This window comes from Solanum pennellii, chromosome 10, assembly GCF_001406875.1.
Source record: "Solanum pennellii chromosome 10, SPENNV200".
Taxonomy (NCBI): Eukaryota; Viridiplantae; Streptophyta; class Magnoliopsida; order Solanales; family Solanaceae; genus Solanum; species Solanum pennellii.
Genome location: NC_028646.1, coordinates 62,213,287 through 62,234,408, shown reverse-complemented (window position 1 = coordinate 62,234,408; position 21,122 = coordinate 62,213,287). Strand labels below are relative to the sequence as shown.

General features: G+C 30.7%; 1 pseudogene; it reads left to right on the top strand.

The window, feature by feature from the left end:
* Positions 1-2,232: 2,232 nt before the first annotated feature.
* On the top strand, positions 2,233-20,710 carry LOC114074280 (annotated as a pseudogene).
* The last annotated feature ends 412 nt before the right edge of the window (positions 20,711-21,122 follow it).

The following is a 21,122-nucleotide window of genomic DNA, read 5'->3' as shown; positions in this document are numbered from 1 at the left end:
TAGCGGAAGATTCACTCAATGATAAAAGTGTTTTTAAGAAAACAACTTTAAATCAACTGTCTTAAAAATAAACTCAGAACATTATAGAAATAAAACATTCACTAGCCAAAGTGACAACTCAAGTCTCTAACATTAATAACTAAAATGAAAAAGACTCATGAACTAATTTCTATCTATCTATGAAGCCTCTATTAAATGGAATGGACGTCGTAAAAAGACCCATGACATCTTATTGACAAAATGAAATGAGTGAAAGCAAACAAGGGATCCATCTGGAAGCGAGCAGGCTCACTAACAACTCTAAAGCCCGACTGGATCAATAAAGCGCTGGATGCTGATTCCGGTTACCTATATCTCTACATCATAAAGATGAAGGTCAAATGATGTCAATACATGGAATGTAAGAGCATATAAGGGGAAATCTAAACAAACATAAGCTTGAACTGGAACTGAAAGAAACACTTACCTCATCTCAACTCAACTCGGGAATACTAACTCATTTCAATATAAAATAGTAGTAAAGCATGCAGTATAGAGAAAAGTTTTTACAAAAAATATATAACAACTTCATGTATTTAAAATTACGATGCACCCTGTTTGTATGCAAGGATACAAAATAAACTCAGTGTATATAAGAATATAATGTGGGAGTTTTTCTAATCGACAACCATCAATGTCTAACCCACGCTACCAGAGCCATCCTATACTTTACCGGTGTATAGAACCTACTATTAAGTAGATCCACTAGTCTACGCTAAAACTATTAAGGAATCATCTAAAAAGTATGACTCGTTCTACCCACGTTGACGACACGATAATGGGGGTTGCGAGTTGTATGAACTCTCCCCGATATTAGTGCTCAAAACTACTCTGAAAATATACTTAGCTCATTATGTTTTAAAGTAAATATTTCCTCTTTCTGTGGTTTAAGATTATTATTTAAGAAGCTTTCTCTAAAAAGAGATAGTACTAAAAACTGCTCATGAACTCTTTTGGGAAATCAGTATTTCCTCTCTTTCTTAAATGTGAGGATATTTATTCTTGAGAATACTTAGTTCCTGCATATCATTTTAAAGAAAATGAATGCAAATCTACTCTTCCTTAAACTAAGTGTTCAATTCATTTAAACAAGTTTTTAATGTTTTAATAGACTTATTAAAATGGCTCGAATGAAACGCTCAAGACTTGACTCTTAACATTACCTTGAATTTGAATTTATGGATTCAAGGTTATGATTCATGTTTATAAATGATTCCTAGATTTTTAGAAGTGGTATGGAGTGGCTAGAATCAATAGGGAGTGAAGGAACACTTTAAAGGAACTCTGATGAACTAAACGACGAAGAAAGTGTGCGGACATGCGTCCCTGGCGCACTAAGTGACTTCCCAATATAGCCTTTATTTCTTAAATGTGAGAACATTTACTCTTGAGAATTACTTAGTTCCCATATATCATTTTTAAAAAAAAATGAATGCAAATCTACTCTTCCTAAAACTCAGTGTTCAAGTCACTCTAACAAGTTTAAAATATTTTAGAAGTCTTACTAAAATGACTCGGAAGAACGCTCAAGACTTGAAATTTAACTCTACCTTAAATTTCAATTGATGGACTCAAGGTTATGACATGTTTGTGAACTACTTCTAGATGTTTAGAAGTGGTATAAAGTGTTTAGAATCAATAGGGATTGAATGAACACTTTAAAGGAAATCTATCAAACTATTTAAATGGCGAAGAAAGGGTGTGGGAAGGCAAGTTGAGCAAAGAGTAAAGAGTTGAGTAAACATCTCAAAGGCTATAAGGGAACTAAGTATTCCCTAAGAGTTAATTTTCAAGTTAAGTAAACAGAAAGAGTTTAGTTCATTTCTCGAAAGCTATAAGGGAACTAAGTATTCCCTAAAGGTTTACAAATGTTTCACATTGATTAAAAGAAAACTAAGAGTTCCAAAAGAGTTTTGAACTAAAAGTGGAACATTGATTCCAAAAGGAGTTTTTTAAAGATAAAGGGGTTCAGCAAATTATCTCAACCCAAAGAAAAGAAAGTTTTATTAAAATTATGAGCTAAAGTATGTTTTGGGAGTAGTATTGAGCACCGATGTGGGGATGAGAGTTCATATTAACTCAAGTCTCCATGTAAACCATGAAGCTATCATGGGAATTGACAGATCATACTTTTTAGATGATCACATAAGTTTTTCTAGGTGGATCCACTAAGCAAAGTAAGATCCTATATCGATGGCAAGGTATAGGACAATTCTGATGGCGTGGGCAAGACGATGTATCACCACTAGGATCATAATGGTGGTTGTCGGTTCGAGAATCTCCTACCAAAGTTATATTACATTCATATATAAGTAAAGTTGTGATTTTGTTATTGCATTTCATTAACGAACTGAGTTGTTTTACTTTTTATAAGCTTTATATATATATATCTTGCATGTGTTTTAAACTGCTTTATATGTATATCCTTTGAGTTAAGCATATTTTTTATTTGAGCAGAGCCAAGGTAAGTTCATGTAATCCCCTCAAGCTTAAGTCGTCGTTCAGCTTTCCAATTCGCATACTCGTACATTCAGTGTACTGATGTCAGTTGTCCTACATCATTTTATGATGCAGACGCAGGTAAGTAGGATCAGCACGCGGCGTTTCGTTGATCCAGATTGAGCTCCAGAGACAGTGGTGAGCCTTCTTGCATTCCGGAGGACATCCATTTCATTTGTTTTGGTAGTTTAGTTTTTAGGATGTTGTGGGATCTTTCCCAACATCCATTACAGACATTTTAGAGGCTTCATAAACAGTTAATAGTCTAGTTTCGAGTCTATTTCAGTTATTTGAGAGTTAAGTGCCATTTTGGCGAGATTTATTATATGAAGTATTTTCCTTTAAATATACTTTATTCTTACTTAAGTTGAGTTTAGTCTTCTGCTGAGTTAAGTAAGTCAGGCCTAGGGTTCTCTTGAGGGCTAGCAATGGTCTTTGAGTGTCGGTCTCGCCCACGGGGTATCTTGGGGCGTGACACGAATCAAGGCTAAATCTTAAAGGAAACTGAAAATTAGCCTTACACTTTTTTCTTGGAAAATAAGAATCTCTTGCCTTTTTTTCCAAAGATCAAATCTCTTTGGTATTTGATGAGCCTAAGATTTTGACTTATTCAGGGCTTTGTTTTCATAGTTTATTGTTCTCAAATACCTAATTTATGCTCTATATTGACGCTAAAACGTGGATTTGCAATAAAGAGGGCAAAAGAGCAAGGCAGGGACATTACTGGTAAAAAAGGAGTGAAAAAGTTGAAGTAGTTGAAGAAATGGTGATCGTCAAGACCACTCGGTGGACCTCCAAGTGGCTCTTTAGATCGCCAAAAGTTCCATTGTTTGAGCATGTCTAGGCTTAGACTAGTGCTACTCGTAGTCGTGCTATATTTGGAGCCATTTGGCCTCATTCTATTTCGACATCGATTTACATAGTTAAATCCTAATGCATTTGTGCAAAATATATGAGTCTAATACAAATAAACCTTAGATTAGGCGAGGACTCAACTTTAATCGCCTTTTATCCACTCTACCTCTTCTATGGCCTCGTGAATTGCGTTTTGGTTTTCAGGCTAGGCTTGGCGGTTGGGCACTGGAGTTGGTTCGAGCTTGGAGTATTGTGTTGATTATCTATCGGTAGACGTCATTCCACAGTGGTTCTTTGATGATTACTTTATATGAGGTCCTTTGGAAGCCATTATAATAGACGATTCAAGGTCTAGTCATGCTACCCTGTTATCCTCTAAGATGTTGATACATTCTACCTTCGACCTTTTGCACCTTTAGAGACCAACCGCGGTTTGAGGTTCATGCTCTTCACTCTTAGCTTTGGGAGGCTCTTATTGGTTACTTGGAGGTCATCTACAGTTTGAGGTCTGGGGTACGCCTTTTATAGATCTTGACTCACTGTGACTTGTTCGTAATAGTAGATTTAACTATTATGTACACATGTCAGACTTATGGGTGTCTGTTTGGGTTTTTACTTGAACTTGCGCATGCATGTACATTTTGAGCTTATGGATGGTAAGCTATGTTTGATGGTTGAACTTAGTTTATTTCCTGTTATTAATACACTCCTGTGCATTTTTTTTTTGAATTTTTCTTTGACCTCTACTATGTCTATTTTCTATCATTTCATATTGCTTTTACTTTTCATACTTACTCAGATGTTATAATGGTGCCCCCGTTTGGTCTATTCCGTCTTTTCACTGTCCGTAGACTACTTTGTCCCACCAAATGGAACAACCACAGTAGTTGGCTTGACTCCCTCTTGCTCTGGTCTACACTTCCCTTGTGACTTAGTCGACCTATGATACCTACTGAGTATATGTTGTTTTGATAGTCATGCTGCACTTTTACATATGTTCTATGATGTAGGTATGAGCACTTGCTATCGATGTTGATCATTCAAGCCCGTTGTAGCATTAGTTCTGAGGTGAGGATGAGTACCTGGCATCTTGTACTTATTGACATGCTACCTCTATTTTGATAGCTAGTTTTTGCTTTATGAGACGACCTTTTATTTTGGGTCCATTTTTGGAACTTAAAACTCCTATGTTTAAACAACTCCGTAATTATGATTCCCAGGTTCTATGAGGGATCTTTTGTGTGTGTGTGTTTGGGTCCATTTTTGGGACTTAAAACTCCTATGTGTAAACAACTCCGTAATTATGATTCCCAGGTTCTATGAGGGATCTTTTGTGTGTGTGTGTGTGTGTGTGTGTGTGTGTGTGTGTGTGTGTGTGTGTATATATATATATATATATATATATATATATATATATTACTTGTTTTGGGTTACGAGTTGCTTATCTATTGGAGGGTTATACTAGGAGTCATCATGACTTAAGGATTTGGGTCATGACATATATATCAATAATAATCTATCCCAATTTATTTTTTAAATGACAATTTTTATTTATCCCGGTAGCTTATTTTACTTTTTCTTTTTATTGGGGGTTTTGAATTAGAGTTTAAAAGTTAGATGATTAATGTTGTGCATCAACTATGTACCACTTAAGTTCCAATATGACATTTTGGTATTTGAAATGTAAAGAAGAATTACCTAGATTCTGTAGTTGATCGTATCATGATATCTTTATGATATATAATGTATCATGATTTCTTTAATTCCGATACATTACATCTTAATAAATATCGAAATGTGATGTATCATGATACATTTATGATTCATCGCATAATATTACCTTTCCAATGCATAATATATCACAATGCCTACATTACACAATCATACATTTCCAATGCATGATATATCATGATACCTTTCCTATATATGATGTATCATTATACCTTTTTGATACAAAATATATCATGATACAACAGATACATTAAAGAAATTGCATATGCATTTGGTACTTTATGTTTGTATGATTATCCTTCGAAACAATCGTGCCATTGGAAGAAGAAATACATTGATACACTTACCATTAATAATATTTACCTGACATGAAAATAATCACAAAAAAGTGTGAATTTATGGAAATCTGTAATTTGAACTTGAGGAGATTAAAATTAAATCGTGCTAAATTGATAGATTAATGGCGTGGGAGAGAAACAACGATAATATATGTAATACATTTTTTAAGTCAAATATTATTTCTAATTATGTGTGAAATAGGGAATTGGGTATAATCATGTAAATTTTCTATTAAGATAATATGGTACCTCTGTTAGATAATTATTTTTAACAAGGGTTTTAAGGAGTAAATATAAGACTTAAGTTTTCCTAGCTGTGTCGATTTTCCAATAGTTATTAGTTCAGGTCCACCAATAAGTTGATTAGCCCATTAGTGATCCTTAACCCTAACCCTAGATGTATAAATTCACCATTATCGGTGTAGAAAAAGTGGAGTTCTATCCTCCACATCGAACAACTAGGGTTATCTATCCGAAACACAAACAAATGTTCTACACCTTCTGAAGACATTGGACTCTAGATAAAGGAAATTCATGAGATTTGTGCAGATTTTCAATGATCAACAACACAAATCCTGAAAGTTACAGATTCACTTTCGTAGAAAATAATCTTATAAGTGTCCTAAACTAATATTTACTAATTGAAATACTTACAAAAACAGATTAACTTTTCTTTACTAATTAGATGGTCACCCAAGAACTAAATTTCATGAAAATAAAAAAGGAATGTCGATTTATCATTGTTAAAAATCATTGTGCAAATAATGATTATTAAACTTTATTTGAATGGTTTGTGTGATATAATCTGAAAATAAAAGCTAGATGTTTTCTAAATTGAATTATTTATTGGAGCAGGTAGCCGAGCATATATAGGTAGACAATGACACAAATAATTTTACAGTTGAATAGATTTTGATTCTAAAATGATGATAGGTATTGTTTTGTTAAGAAGATAATTTTTTTATTCCTCATTTTTATAATTTTTTTCGTGTCAATTAAAATAACATCAAATAAATTGAGAAGATCTTTTTTTGACATTGTTATAACTTGTAATAAGTTCATACCAAACACAGGTGAAAAATAATCAATCATCCTTGTTCTTTTTGAAGATAAAGAAGATTTTGATAAGTCATAAATTGCACATAACATTTATCAGATTTAGACTATGAAGATTATTGTTTTCATATTATCTGAAAGTGATAATAAATACACAAATTTTTTTCTCTTTACATATGAAAGAAAAATCTTATTTACATTTGTATAAAAAAGTTGATGTGTTATATATTCTCTCATTCCTTGTTTATCTACCATAAGGAAAAAACACATCCTCTCTTAATCACATTTATTTGTTTCATTCTATATTCATATATGAACTTTTTATAAATCTTTGCTACTGTAACGATCTGATCCATCATTATTCAAAAGTCACCTTGTGCGTAGTCCTAAAAATGGTTGAAATACGGTGCAAGTTTAAAAATTGGGTTATTAAAAGAAGTCCAAGAATTTGAGATCCAAGATGATGCTAGCCCACCCTAATGGAAAGTCTATGCTATGACAACACCACATAGTGCCTATATGGTCGCTATAGCTGCGCTGAAAAAATCAAACCTTAGAAAACATTATGTATTTTATATTTTCTCCTACTTTTCATTAGAAAACACAGAAAAGAACTCAAAAATTCTCCTAATCTACTCTAAGCTCAGGAACAATTGAGGGGAGGGTCTTCAATGAAAAGAAGGTTAAAACTCACGATTTTTTGATATACATACATCAGGGTTAAAAGTTTGTATCTAGAGTTCTTCGGCAGTTTCTTGGAGTCCATATTTTCTAGGTTTTCATCATATATGAGTAGTTAGACCGGTCTTTTTTTAATATAATATATTGTAGTTTGTCTGGAGATTGTATGTATAAGCCTTCAGATAGAGAGTCTAGATGTTGGAATATGTAGGTAGTTGTAGTTTAGGTTGATAGATTGATTTACTTGGTTAGTGTTGATCTTATGATGAATGATGGGTGTTATCCTATAATAGATGACTATGGTGAACCACATTCTCGATAGGAATAATTTGGGAAATGGGTTTTTGAAGATAGGTGATGGTTGTTAATTTTTTCGTTCATGTGATATGTGCTTGTCAAAAGTTTTGTTAGTATTGCATACATGGCATATGATTTTTTGGAAAAGGAATCAACATCATATGATTGATAAATATTTTCAATGTATTCAATGAATATGATTACTTCGATGTACAAGTGTATTTTTCTATTCATTGTGATTATGTTGTATGTTTGATGGTTGGCTCGAGTACCACTTCTAGTACAAGATATTCCCACGATTGGCTAAGATACCATTCTTGGTATAAACTAACATTTAGCTTGGGTACCATGCCTAGTATATATGGGGATATCCATATATTATTAGTTCAGGTACCATACCGGTACATACCAATGATTGACATGGTACCACGCCAGGCGCAATATTATTTTGTGTGTCGAATTCATGAGAGAACCAAGTTTACTTCTTAATGACGTGATTGTTAAATTTTGGTTTTGTAAGAGGACCGGACTTATTTTATTGTGTTGTATTTATCGTATGTTTGTCCTTGAGTGGTTGGGTGAGTGTATTGAAATGTTTGGATAGTTCTTTTATAAAGTGGGGGTGCATACTAAATACCGTAGATATTTGAGGGATCCTTAGAGGTCTGGTTATTTGAAAGGTGTGATGATTAAATTATAGCTTGCTAGAGTGAATGGTGAATGTTTAGTCTTAGGTGAGGACTAAGAGTCAGGGTTATGTTTCTAATAGTGAATATAGTTATGTGTTATATGCTTGATTAAAAAAAAATTCGGGACTTGGTGTTTGCATGAGAGTTTGAGGGGGAATCGTAGTCTAGTTAACAACGTTAAAAGTGACCTCGTATTTAGTATATATCTATTTGATATAAGGAGTAAGGTTATCATCTAATACGAGGGTGGAATGACCAAGATGGTGTAGTTGGAAGTGGAAGGAGATGGATGACTTGAGATAGATTGTACGGGTTCCAATGTAATGCTTGTAGTGAGAGTGGTGACTGACTGGATCGGGAACAATATATGCTAAGAATTATATCATGGAACACAATCTAAAGAAAGTAGATTGTAGCGTATCTCGTAGCCGATTACGTTCGCGCTCAATATGATGAATTGAAGCTTTCCCCCTTAAGGAAATTATTCTACTCAAGTACTTGAGGTTAATGGTTTATATCCTCCCCGAATACAGTGGTGTTAATCATTGATGTATCGTACCTAAAAATCAGCTAAGCACTCGACAACAGTAAATAAAACTAGAATTTATTTATCCAAAAAAAGAAGAAGTTCTGAAGTTCTGAAATTTCAATTTTAAAAATGTGAGAAACCCCTTTATTGATAGACATCAATATATAGTATGAACAAATGTTATTATAACTAATCGAAAATGTCACAATCCTTTGGGTCTGGCACAAATTGAAAAAGAAATAACTAATGGTATGATGAGAATAAATTTAATTTATGATAGATCTAAATGTAGCAACACTTTTATTTATTTCTTTAGACTGAGAAGTTATTAAAATTGATATTCCCCATAATTCTTAATTTGTTTAGAAAGAAATATGAAAGCAAGATGAAATATTTTATCACTAATTGAATGAATATTCAGAGATGCATGATCACAGATCGAAACACGTCATTTTTTATGGATCTAAGCTCCTTCTTTTTTCTCTTTGACTAACCATTTCTTTTTTTTTTACTTCATGTATGCAAGTTCTAATAAAAGAGATTAATCATGTTATTTGTGACCATTAAAAGAAATTAATTGTGGCTATGAGTGAAAATTTAATATAATTTGTGATAACGCTAAAACTTTTATCACTCATCCAATGAATTTGCTGAGATGCATGACCTTACCAATAATTGATCTTGTTACATAATGCATAAGATTGACGGAGAAAGATCTTTAACTTTGACTTTTTTTTGTTTTTGTATCTAATTTGTAGCACTGTTTTATTATAAGTATTTAAGTTGTTACTTAAAACATAAATAACAACAACTAGTGAGCAAGTAGTTTTCATCTTCTTTTTTTTTTAGAAACCTTCTCAATTTCTTAATAAAATATTTCGGCTTTCAAAAGATTTAACCAAGTATTTTTTATTTCTTATTTTCTAAAACACAGGCATATGCACACGCACACGCGCGCGCGAGCGCGCATCTATAAATAAAAATTTATAAAAGAGTAAAAATTTGCATTCATATAAAAAACTAGTAGGTCGTTCAATATTAATTTTGAACATATGATATTACTCATTGTTATAGATTTAACGGAAGAAATGAACTTTTTCAAGTATTAGCACATAAATATTTTGTTTCATATCCAAATCAACCAGGATTAGGAACATTACTATGATATCACCTTACTAGAAAATCAAGTGATGAAAAATCTCAAACCTCTTTCCTTGTTTAGAATGATCATATATGAAGGTGTTCTGAACATTTAATACCCAGATGAACAATTAGATTGGTCATCTCTCTACGGATCCACATAAACAATATGAAGTTGGTGCTAGTGCAACAATCTCCTAAACTAGTGCCACTGCTTTATCCACTACTATATTAAGAGTATATAGAAGTGCAGGACTCAGATCTATCTCTAAATCATTCTCATCTTTTTCTTTTTCTTTTTCTTTATATATATATATATATATATATATATATATAAAGGTAAGAACAATTCTCCTTGAAATTTATTGGTTGAGTGTTTTCATCATTTTTAATTGGTTTTTGAGGATGTATTTTAGTTAACTTATTGTGTTTAAATTGTTTGTGCTTGGAAAGCATCATAAATCTTCACCCACTATATAAATTTTATATAGTAATAGAGGACAAACGTACAATGCACGTTTACAGAACTAGTATATATATATATTCGAGAATTATGCTTTAGAGGCATATGATGTATCATAGAAACATAATGCCAATAGAGTTAGACCAATTCTATAAACTTACATAATCAAATTATATTACTTGTTTCATATGTTCTAGCACAATTCTAAATAAACTAAAAAAGAGTAAATTTTAAGAGACTCACAATTTTTTTAATCCAGGATTACTTTTGTTAATAGAAAATTGTTTAAATTAACATACTATCAAATATGTTGCCAGTATAACTGAAAGCATAAGTGTTGGTTACGGTAAGAATATAGTTGAACCTTTTTGTTTGTAAATGTACAAAAGATATGAAAGAATTGAGAAAATTCTTATAATGCATTCCCATTATTCATATTTAATAACGATAGTATCAAATAATAATTTGTTTTAACTTCTTAATTTTTTTCTCTTTGAATGATGCATATGAATGGATAAAATAAGTCCATGTTTTGTCTATATATATCAATCTTGTAAACATTATTAGAAAACATAATTCACTTGAAATCATCATAAGTAGGAGCAATTGAAAAATCACCTTTATGAAGAAATCTACTTTAATCATAAATGATTGAGACAATTAAAATATTTCGGGAGATTTAATGTGATTAGCTTATTCTCAAAATAGTTAATCATAAATATAAATTGAGATTACTTTAATTATATTTATATCCTAAAGATAACATAAATAAAGAATGCAAAAGTATAATAACTAATTACAAAGTTATATTTGAAAATTAAAAAAGACAGAGATATGAAAAATGAAATTCACTTACAATTTGTATTTGATGAACTTCCCTTGCCAATTCACATATTTCTAAACAAAAAGAAGATACTACATGAATAAATTATAAAAAACACAAATATATGAATTAGTAAGGATTCTTACAATTACAAATTATTGGTAGTAATATTTTTACAAATGGTGCATATTAATCTATAGAAAGTAAGATGATCACATCATAAATTTGTATGAAATAATGGATTATATATAATGTTGTTGATGAGTGTCTTTGATAAACTCTTCGTTATCCCACTTATTAAAAATTAAAACTAAAAGTTATTTTTTGACTCTTCGTTGTTCACATGTCGTACATGAATAACTTCCTCAATCATTTATTACACAAAACTAATAGGCATATTTAGTCTATTTTCTAATAGCATTTGTTGAATTTAAGTTTATATTTTTATTGATTAGTGATGCAATAATTAGAAGAGTATGATTTATCTTTATTTGATTAAAAATTATAAGAGTAGAAAAATGATAGGAAACTTTAATATCCCAAAATATTTAAATGATCATTGTGGCTAGAACTTCCCGTATATACCTATAAATAATAATAGCAATTAGTAGATTCAGATAATTATGCTTTCAATCCATCAAATAATTTACTATATACTAAATTATTCATAAGTGATTGTTCAAGTTCTATTTAGCAACAAAGAAAAGTCAAACTTTTGTAATAGATAAGGGAAGGTGAAAACACTACCAAGATATTAAATACCATCAGTGCATTATTGATTAAGATCTTGTTTGATGCACTAATTTAAATAAAGTTAATATTTAAGATTAAATTAATTATATATTAATATTTATTTAGTTTAGGAATAAAAATAAAGGTAAAATGGTAATTCAACATTTGAGTTGGGAGCTTCGCACTTATAATAATATATCAGTTCTCGAAACGTGTGTTGCACGTTTGTCCCATACAATTGTGATAAAGTTGAATTATTATATAGAAAATGTTGAACTTAAAAATATTAGTTTACCAATTTATATGTTATTCATTAGATAAAATTCATAATAATCGAATATTACATTGACCATCAAACAAGGAATATGGAAAAATAATAATATTACTATAGCATCTAATTATATGAATGTATCTATATGATTTTATCCTTAATAATCTCTCATTACGCTCTATATAGTAAGTACACAAATATGTATCTACTTAAAGAAACTATATCAGTAAGAAAAGGATAAAAGAAAAAAATAATTATAACAGTACATTTAAAAATGAATATAAAAGTCATAAATTAGTAATTTCAGCACTAATAAAAATAGACTTATAAAACATTCATAATTTCATATTAGATTAAATTAAAGAAGTATAAATCGGTAAAGAATACAAATAAATTAAAAAAGTAAAAACATTTATAACATTCATTCGTTCTTAAGACTTTAATTATAATAATGTATATAGTAAAAAGAAATACATAAGGAATAGAGTTCTTGATGATACCTTCTCTGGTAATTAAAAAAACAATCTAAAATGGTAAAGATAAAACTATGAACAAAAGATCATTCTAATTAGGATCAAACAAATATTAATATTCAAAACAAAAAAAGAGTACATGAAAATTGCCTAATGATTCATATCAACAAGAGGCAAGTGGTAAAGAAAAATTATTTTTTTATAATACATATATATAGCTAAAGATTTATAGGATAAGATGAAAAAATGAAGAGTTGTTTAAGTTAATTTTCAGAAGAGTGATCTTAGACATGGGGAGAGGAAAGGTTGATTTTTTTAACCAATAATTCAATACATATGATTATACTAATTACAGAGAAACGATAACATATTTAATCCATTTAACCATATTAATTATAGAGAAAGAATAGAGAATTTTTATTTTTTAAAAAAGAATTTTTTAACAATTTTCTATGAAATAATTTCTAAGAATTTTCTATGAAATATTTTTGTCTTTCAAAGCTTGACTTACACCTTCTTACTTTTAGTACTTAGTATAATATAATATAATTATTAATTAGTATTTAAATAATTAGAATTTGAACCATTTTATCTAGGTACATATATTTAAATATGATTATTTAATATTAAATTAATTATATATTAATATTTAATTTAATTTAAAAATAAAATAAGGGGAAAATGGTAATCAAGTAGTAAATAAAAGATTATCTTTTTGCTACTTGAATATGGATAAGCAGTACAAAGTGGATGGTGATGAAGATGCATCCTTAATGGAAGTTCCTATATCCTTTATCATATCCCAAGAATCAAAAGTTGATGTTATTGATGCAATCTTTTGTAAAGTTCCTCTTTAATCAGATGCTTTCTTGAACAACTTGTTTTGTTAATTTTCCGTTTTTAAAAGTTACGTCTTGTATTAATTCAAAAAAATAATAGGTGTTTCAAGATAAATTTTGTCGAGATGATATTATTTACTATTATTGAATTGATGATTATAATGTATGAACATAGTTTTTAATTTTAAAAATAGTTTTAAAGTAAAAAAATACGCCTCATGTTTGTTTTAAGATTATATATAAGACGTCTAAATATGAATGTGCATATGAATGATAAAATGTTCATTAAAGATCTCTTATTAGACTACTCAATATTAAGATGACATGTTAAAATTTGAACACTATGTTATAAGAGTACTTATTACCGAACATATGAATATGTTAAAAGTTTCTTTGATTGAAAGGGTAATAAATATAAAGTTTAGGAAAAATGAATAAATGATACTAAACTATGACCAAATTTGCAATAACACACTCATACTTTGTGGAGGACCTAGTATTCCCTTCAATAATTTTTTAAAAGCATCCTTTTGATATTTATCCAATGTGACACAAGCTGAATTTCGATTATGAAAGAATATAATAGTTATTAGATTAAATTTCAATTGAAGTGTGAATAAAGGGTTGCTATTTTAACTTAGTCGAAAGTAGTTTTATGAAAGACGGGGGCGTGAGGCGAGGTATTTTATGATGTTAGGGGCGAGAAATAAGCTCTGAGATATAGGGCGTAAGTCCCAGAGATCTACGGAGCGTATTATCATGTATATTTAATTTTATAATTTTATTACTAAGAAATTAAGTAAAAGTAAAACTTTCAATCATTTTACAAATAAACTTTAATAAATAACCTATAATATATAGAAAACAATATTATGATTTTTATTTGAGAAATGTATTAATAAACCATAATGAAAAAAAAAGTATTTCAATTATTATTTCAGAAATATCATACACAAATAACCAAAAAATATGATTTAAAGAAAAAGATGTTCTAAAACAAATTAAAAAATTAACGCCCAATGCGTACATTTTTATGTCCAGTCCTTACATTTTTATTCTCAGAGCTTAAGACCTAAATTATAAGAATCCACACATTTTTGACACCACTAGTTCGAAGAGTGAAAATGAGTGATAACGATGAAACTCCCTTGTTTTTACTTTTGAAATCAACATGCATGTACAAATCAAATAACAAAGAGTTGACTTTTTATTTCTCTCACCCGATAAATGTCCAAGAAGTTCGTTAAAAATATATTTACGGTGGTCATAGAATCCCACAAATTATAAGTGTATTACAGTGAATTCAGCCATACTAAACTTGTTATTTCAACCATTTTACCAAAAAAATTATAAAACTAAAATCAATTTAATTTAATATCAATAAATATTTTTTTTTCAATAAATAAATAATGATTGATGGTTGTGATGGTTTGCTATGATGGTGGCGGATGTCATTTGAGGAAGGTTTATTGACTATTAATGGTGTTGTGAATAGTAGCTATTGATAGCGGTGGTGGTAGAAGTATTGAAGGGAATTATAGAGTTAGAGAAACTCAGAACATAAAAGATGAGGAATTATGATTTCAATCTCTATTCTATTGAAGGAAATAACGTTGCTTATATGTAGGCTGAAAACATAACAACGTAATCTAAACTTACGCTAACCTATTCCTAAATAACTACTAGTTTTCTCTCCTATAAGTTAGGAATTTTAGCTATCCAAAGACTAGGTAACACAAACTTGGTTAAACAGACTCCAAGTATAGTAAAGCTGTTAACAAATCCTCCCTTAGACTGATGTTTCTAACACAATTTACAGAGCTTCAACTTACTCAAATGAGTAGATACCGAGTATTCTTTTGAACTAGAGAAAACTTTCCTTCTTCAAAGCCTTAGTGAAGATATCTACTACTTGGTCTTGACTCGTGGAGTAATGCAACTCAATTATACCATCATTTGTAAGGTCTCTTAAGAAATGATACCTTACATCTATGTGCTTGCTTCTCCCGTGAAACACCGGATTTTTGGATAGTTTGATGATTGAGCTATTGTCATAATATATGGGAGTTGCATAAGATTGCTTGCAGTTAACTTCCTCAGGCAACTTCCTAAGTCAGATGGCTTGACTGACACATGTTGCAGCAGCAAACTCCGCTTCCGTGGTGGACAAAGTTACACTAGGCTGCTTCTTCGATGACCAAGAAATGACATTTGATCCCAGCATAAAGAGGAAACCGCTAGTACTCTTTCTATCATCTCGATCTCCGGCATAATCACTATTTGTATACCCCATCATCAGTGTTTAGAAAAGCTATGGCTGGAGTTTTCGATACATTAGTGACATGCTCTGATACCAAATATTGAAGGACACTATTGAGATAGAGAAACTCAGACTATAAAATGTGAGGAACTATGATTCCAATATGTATTTTATTGAAGGAAATACGCTGCCTATATGTAGGCTAAAAACATAACGACGTGATTTAAACTTACGCTAATCTTTTCCTAAATATTTGCTAGTTATTCTCTCCTACAAGTTAGGAGTTTTAACTACCCAATGACTAGGTTAAATAAATTTTGTTAAACAGACTCCAAATATAGTAAAACTGTATGATAATATTTTTGTAGTTGTTGATAGTTGAATAATAATGATAACAAATACTTGAGATGATTGATTATGATGGGTTACAATACATAGTTGTGAATTATGATGGTAGTTGTCAATATTGTTTGCTGATTTTTCTTTTAATGATGATTGATGTAAGTAATAATTAAAATTGTGGTTGGTGATGGTGTGGATTGATTTTAACTATTGATAGTGGTGGTCCCTTAGAAATGTAGCAACTAATAGTTGTAGTGGTTGAAGTTTATAGTAGTAATTTGGTGGTCATTGATAGTTGAAGAATAGTGATAACTAAAAGGTGTGGTGATTGGTGATGATGGTTGACAACATATAGTTGTGAATTATGATGGTGATTATTGACATCGTTCGTTGATTTTTGTTATGAAGATGATTGGTGTAAATAATAATTGTAAATAGTGGTTGGTGGGGGTGTTGATTGATTGTAGTGATTGGTAGTGGTGACATTAAGAACAGTGGATGTGGTTGACAATAATGATCAATAATGATGAAAATTATTAATGAAGGGGTGTGGTGATGGAGCTGAATAAATGGAATTGGTGAACTATTATATTTTAAGAAACCTTGGAATAGACATGTTAATGCACTTCATAGTTCATGTGTGAATAATTGGTAAGTCCTTCCACCAGGCGTACTACGCTTTCCCTAGCCTCGATGTTCGCCTTTCTAAGTCAAGTAATGGTGACTCATCGAAGACTGAAACTTCATAACATGTTGATGAAGTCCCCCGAACTGAGGGTTCGGTAAGTAGAAAGGACAACTTTTTCTCCCCAGAAAAAGAGTAGCCCCGCTCTCTAGCCGACTGATCCCATTGACCCTATAACTGGGAGGGAACATGTCACATTAGAGATGAACGATTATATCTATCCTTTAATAACAACGACAAGGCGGGTCCCTCTTTTAGTAGCCTCAACTATAAATATTCTTTCAGAAATGAATGAGCCACCTTACTTCCATATTTACATGGACCCACGTTTCATTCCATTTGTGAAAATATTATGATCTATAAGTTGCCCGTAACGAGCGATTGACTCATGTTTGAGAATGATGAATCACTTCATACCTACATGTTCTCAATCCACTTTTGGCCTCATATGAGAATAGTAAACTAGAGCATCTTATTCATCCGTGGATGAAGAATTGTGAACATAATTTTTGGTAGACCATGTTTTCAGAAAAAAAATGCTACTTAACACCTTCACTTGGCATAATTTTAAACGAATGAACTGATACATCTATAAAACAACATATGACATAGAAAAACTATCTCAGACAAACTTCTCTTATTTTACCCTTCTTTAACAAATATATATAATATGTTTGTCTATATAGGCCATGTTTAGTAATAATAACCGGATAGCATCATTTCACATACCAATGCAATGAATAAGATGAAATTTTCTATTCCAGAATGCAAGTTCTGGTAAATCTAGGTAAGAAAAGAGGAGATCGATCATCTTAAATTTTTTCAAAATTACGAAAATTTGTTGCTATGGTGGAACATAATTTAATTTGTGATAGATCTAGAGGTTGTGTACATCCTTTAAAATTAATCTAGTGAACTTACGTGATACTTACCCTCAACCATCATTAGTGTTGTTGCTGAATGCTTATGATGGATGGACACTCATCTTCTTCTTTTTTTTAAAAATATACTTTTTGGGTATTCTATCACTCTAATTTTTCATTTTATGATCTTACAAAGTATTTTCATATTTTCTACTAGAAGCTACACAAAATTGAGGAGGATGAGGATTAAATATTAAGTGAAGTTACAATACTTTTGCCGCACTTGATGAAGTAAAAGCCAATGTTTTGGAGGTAAGCTTTTGAAAAGTTTCTCAATTTACAATTTGTTTAATTTATTTTCTTTTTAAGTCATGTACAAAAATATTTTGATGTGTTCTTGAACAAATTTTTAATGTTAATTATGTTATGAAATAAAGAGAAATTCTCTAGGTCAAAATCTGAATGCATATTTGAATAATAAGATGTGCATGAATCTTCGAATATACATTTCAATACTAACATGGTGTATTAAGATCTAAATACTAAATAATAAGACTGCTTATTATTGTACATTTGACTATAAGAAAATCTCTATTAAAAAATAAATAAATATAAAACTTAGAAAAATGGATAAAAGGACACTTTTTAACTTTTATTAGGCAAAACTCGATTATGGAAGAATATATGGTTTATAAAAAAATATTTCGAAAGATTCAATTGATTTCTTCGAGGAAAAAACAAGTGTGAATGATAATAATAATGATCGAAAACCTTTATTTTTCCTGTTGGTCAGCATGTGTGCAAACAAAAAAAAGAAATCTTTGATTTTTTTCCCAGCTCACCCAATAAATCTCAAAAATATTTAGACAAAAATATCCAAGCGAGTCATAGGATCTTAGTGTGTTCAACAAATCTAATCATAATATATGTGTCATTTAAGCAATTTTCCCTAAAATTTAATGAAAACACACTATCGTGATTATGATGGCTAGTTGTGGTTGTTATGAAAGTCAACTGAGGATTGTATATTGACTTATGATGGTGTTTGGATAGTAGACATTTGTAATGGTTGTTGTAAAAGTTAATGAAAGTAGTTTGGTGGTGGTTGATAGCTCTATAATTTCCTGATCAATGTCAATATTAATAATTGTAAATAGTAGCTATTGTTAGTGTTGACTGATTGTAGTGATTGATAGTGGTGATGGTCGAAGATAGTAGTTGTGAGTTGTTGATGACAATGTTTAATAATGGTGTCCAATGATAATGGTAATTGATAATCGACGGAGTAAGGTGATATCGATGAATGTATGAAATTTGTGAAATACATGCTAAGAAATGATAAGTATTTTGAGAAAACATTCTCCATATGAGATTTAACACCTCCCTTACCATAGTTACACACGAATGGACTGATTCATCAATAAATAAAGTAACCTATGACACGACGAAGCTATCTCAAATGATCTTCGCTTTCATCCCTTTAAAAATGTTTAGAATTTTTATTTTTAACTAAATAATTATTTTAATAATATTTGCATAGAACCATTTCACGTATTAGTGCGATGAATAACATAGAAGTTTTCTAGTTTGGAAATTAACTACAAGTACTAGTCAGATGGACTTAAGCTTTTCATGGATTTTTCCTGGCGGAGATCAATCATCTTAGGTTTGACCAAATGGAAAGAGAAATAATATTCATATGGTGAAAAAAAAATTAATTTTTGATAAATCTAGAGGTTGTGATCACTGTAAAAAATTCCTTAGAAAGAGAAGCTTTCAAAAGTGATTTTCCAAAGAGATATTTTTTTTAGAAATAAAATTCTGATTTAGGATGGGAGCTTTCATCTCAGATCCAATTATGTAGTGAACCTTTAGAGATGCATAACCACAACCATCGTTTATCTTGTTATAAAATTTGATTAAAATTTGTGTATAAGGTCTAGCCTCGCAATATAGGTGTAAGTAGAAGTTAGTAATTTTTTTCCCATAAAATAAAAAATGAAATGAGAACAATGAAAATAGAATAAACCACAGGAACAATTACACATAGAGAGAAGAAATAGATTCCATTGTATTATACTGGCCAAATCATGATCCTTTAGAATAAAAAATATTGATACTATAATATCATGTGTGTACTACTTGATGTACAAATGTTGGTGCTCCCCACTTCATCCAAATAATTGCCTTTTGAGAATGGATTTTGGATAATTTTGGATTCCATAAATACAAACTTGTTTTGCTTTCAGAATGAGGTGATACCAAAAAATATGCATGAGGTGCATAGTTATACATTTGAACTGAGAGGAAAAATTTGGATCATCAAGGATACTTCTCGTTCATGTGGTTCAATTATCGATTACATACCTTTTGAATAATATACATGTTTTCCTGTCAACAAAATTGATTACATAAAATAAAGATTTTCATTAATGTGATTGTGACAAAATAAGTATTTAATAATGGCGGTAAGCATGTCTATCATCATTTGCAGACAGACAAAAAATTTCGAACTTTAATTGAGGTTTACAATTTTATTGTATATGGGGAAGTTCATGAAAGAAAGAAGAAATTAAGTCAAAGTTAAGAAAAATTGCAGGTTAGCTCAAGAGAATTATATTAGAATAATTAATGAGATTGACTCATTAACAAAGTTTAATTTGCAGGTGATACCGAGATGTAAACCACATATTCGCGTTAACAAGTTGATAAAACATTATATAGTTGGAACATGTATTGAATCTTGCAAGGGGGTTTACATAAAAAATTGGCGAGACATTAACTTCTTATCTGAACGTGACATCCCTTCAAATATTGGTAAGAAAAGTGAAGGAAGTCACAATGAAACATATAGTTCCTCTATATATTCATTCATATTATTATTGTCGTTTTCAAGTTCATTGTCCTTTCCATATTTGATTCTTATAACTTTGTAAAAAATTTAATGGCCAGAAAAAAAAGAGAAAAAGAGAAAGCAAAGATTTATATGGATATCAACAGTTAAACTTGGAAAATGATGCAACACATACGGACTCAGGAGATTCTGCATTAAGGACTTCAGTACAATCCTTTTTTTACCTTTGGGATTTTGAGCTATACATATAAAAGAGAGTACAACAAAGAAGTTTTCAATTCCAGATATCTTGATATTGGAGGGGGAGGAGTCGGCTATTGACTCATTGAGTCTTCTCCCTGAAGCCGCGGGCAAGCGCCCTCGTGAGAAAGATAAGAACAGAAATATATCAAAAAAGAGAAAACACATGAATAGAGACCAAGAGTGGGAAGATATATTGGAAGCTCAGAGGAGGTCAAGGGTTGATGGGTAGCTGAGGTGAGAGATTGTACGAGTGAAGCTTCCTCCAGCTCAATGCCATCACGAGCAGAGGTAGGAATTAGTTGAGTTGATGTTGTGATGGAGTCTCAAACTCTATCTACTACACCACCAACGTCTAAGGGGATTCTTGAGGTCTTATTGAGTGCACCAGCCACCACCACAATCACTATTCATGTTCCAGGA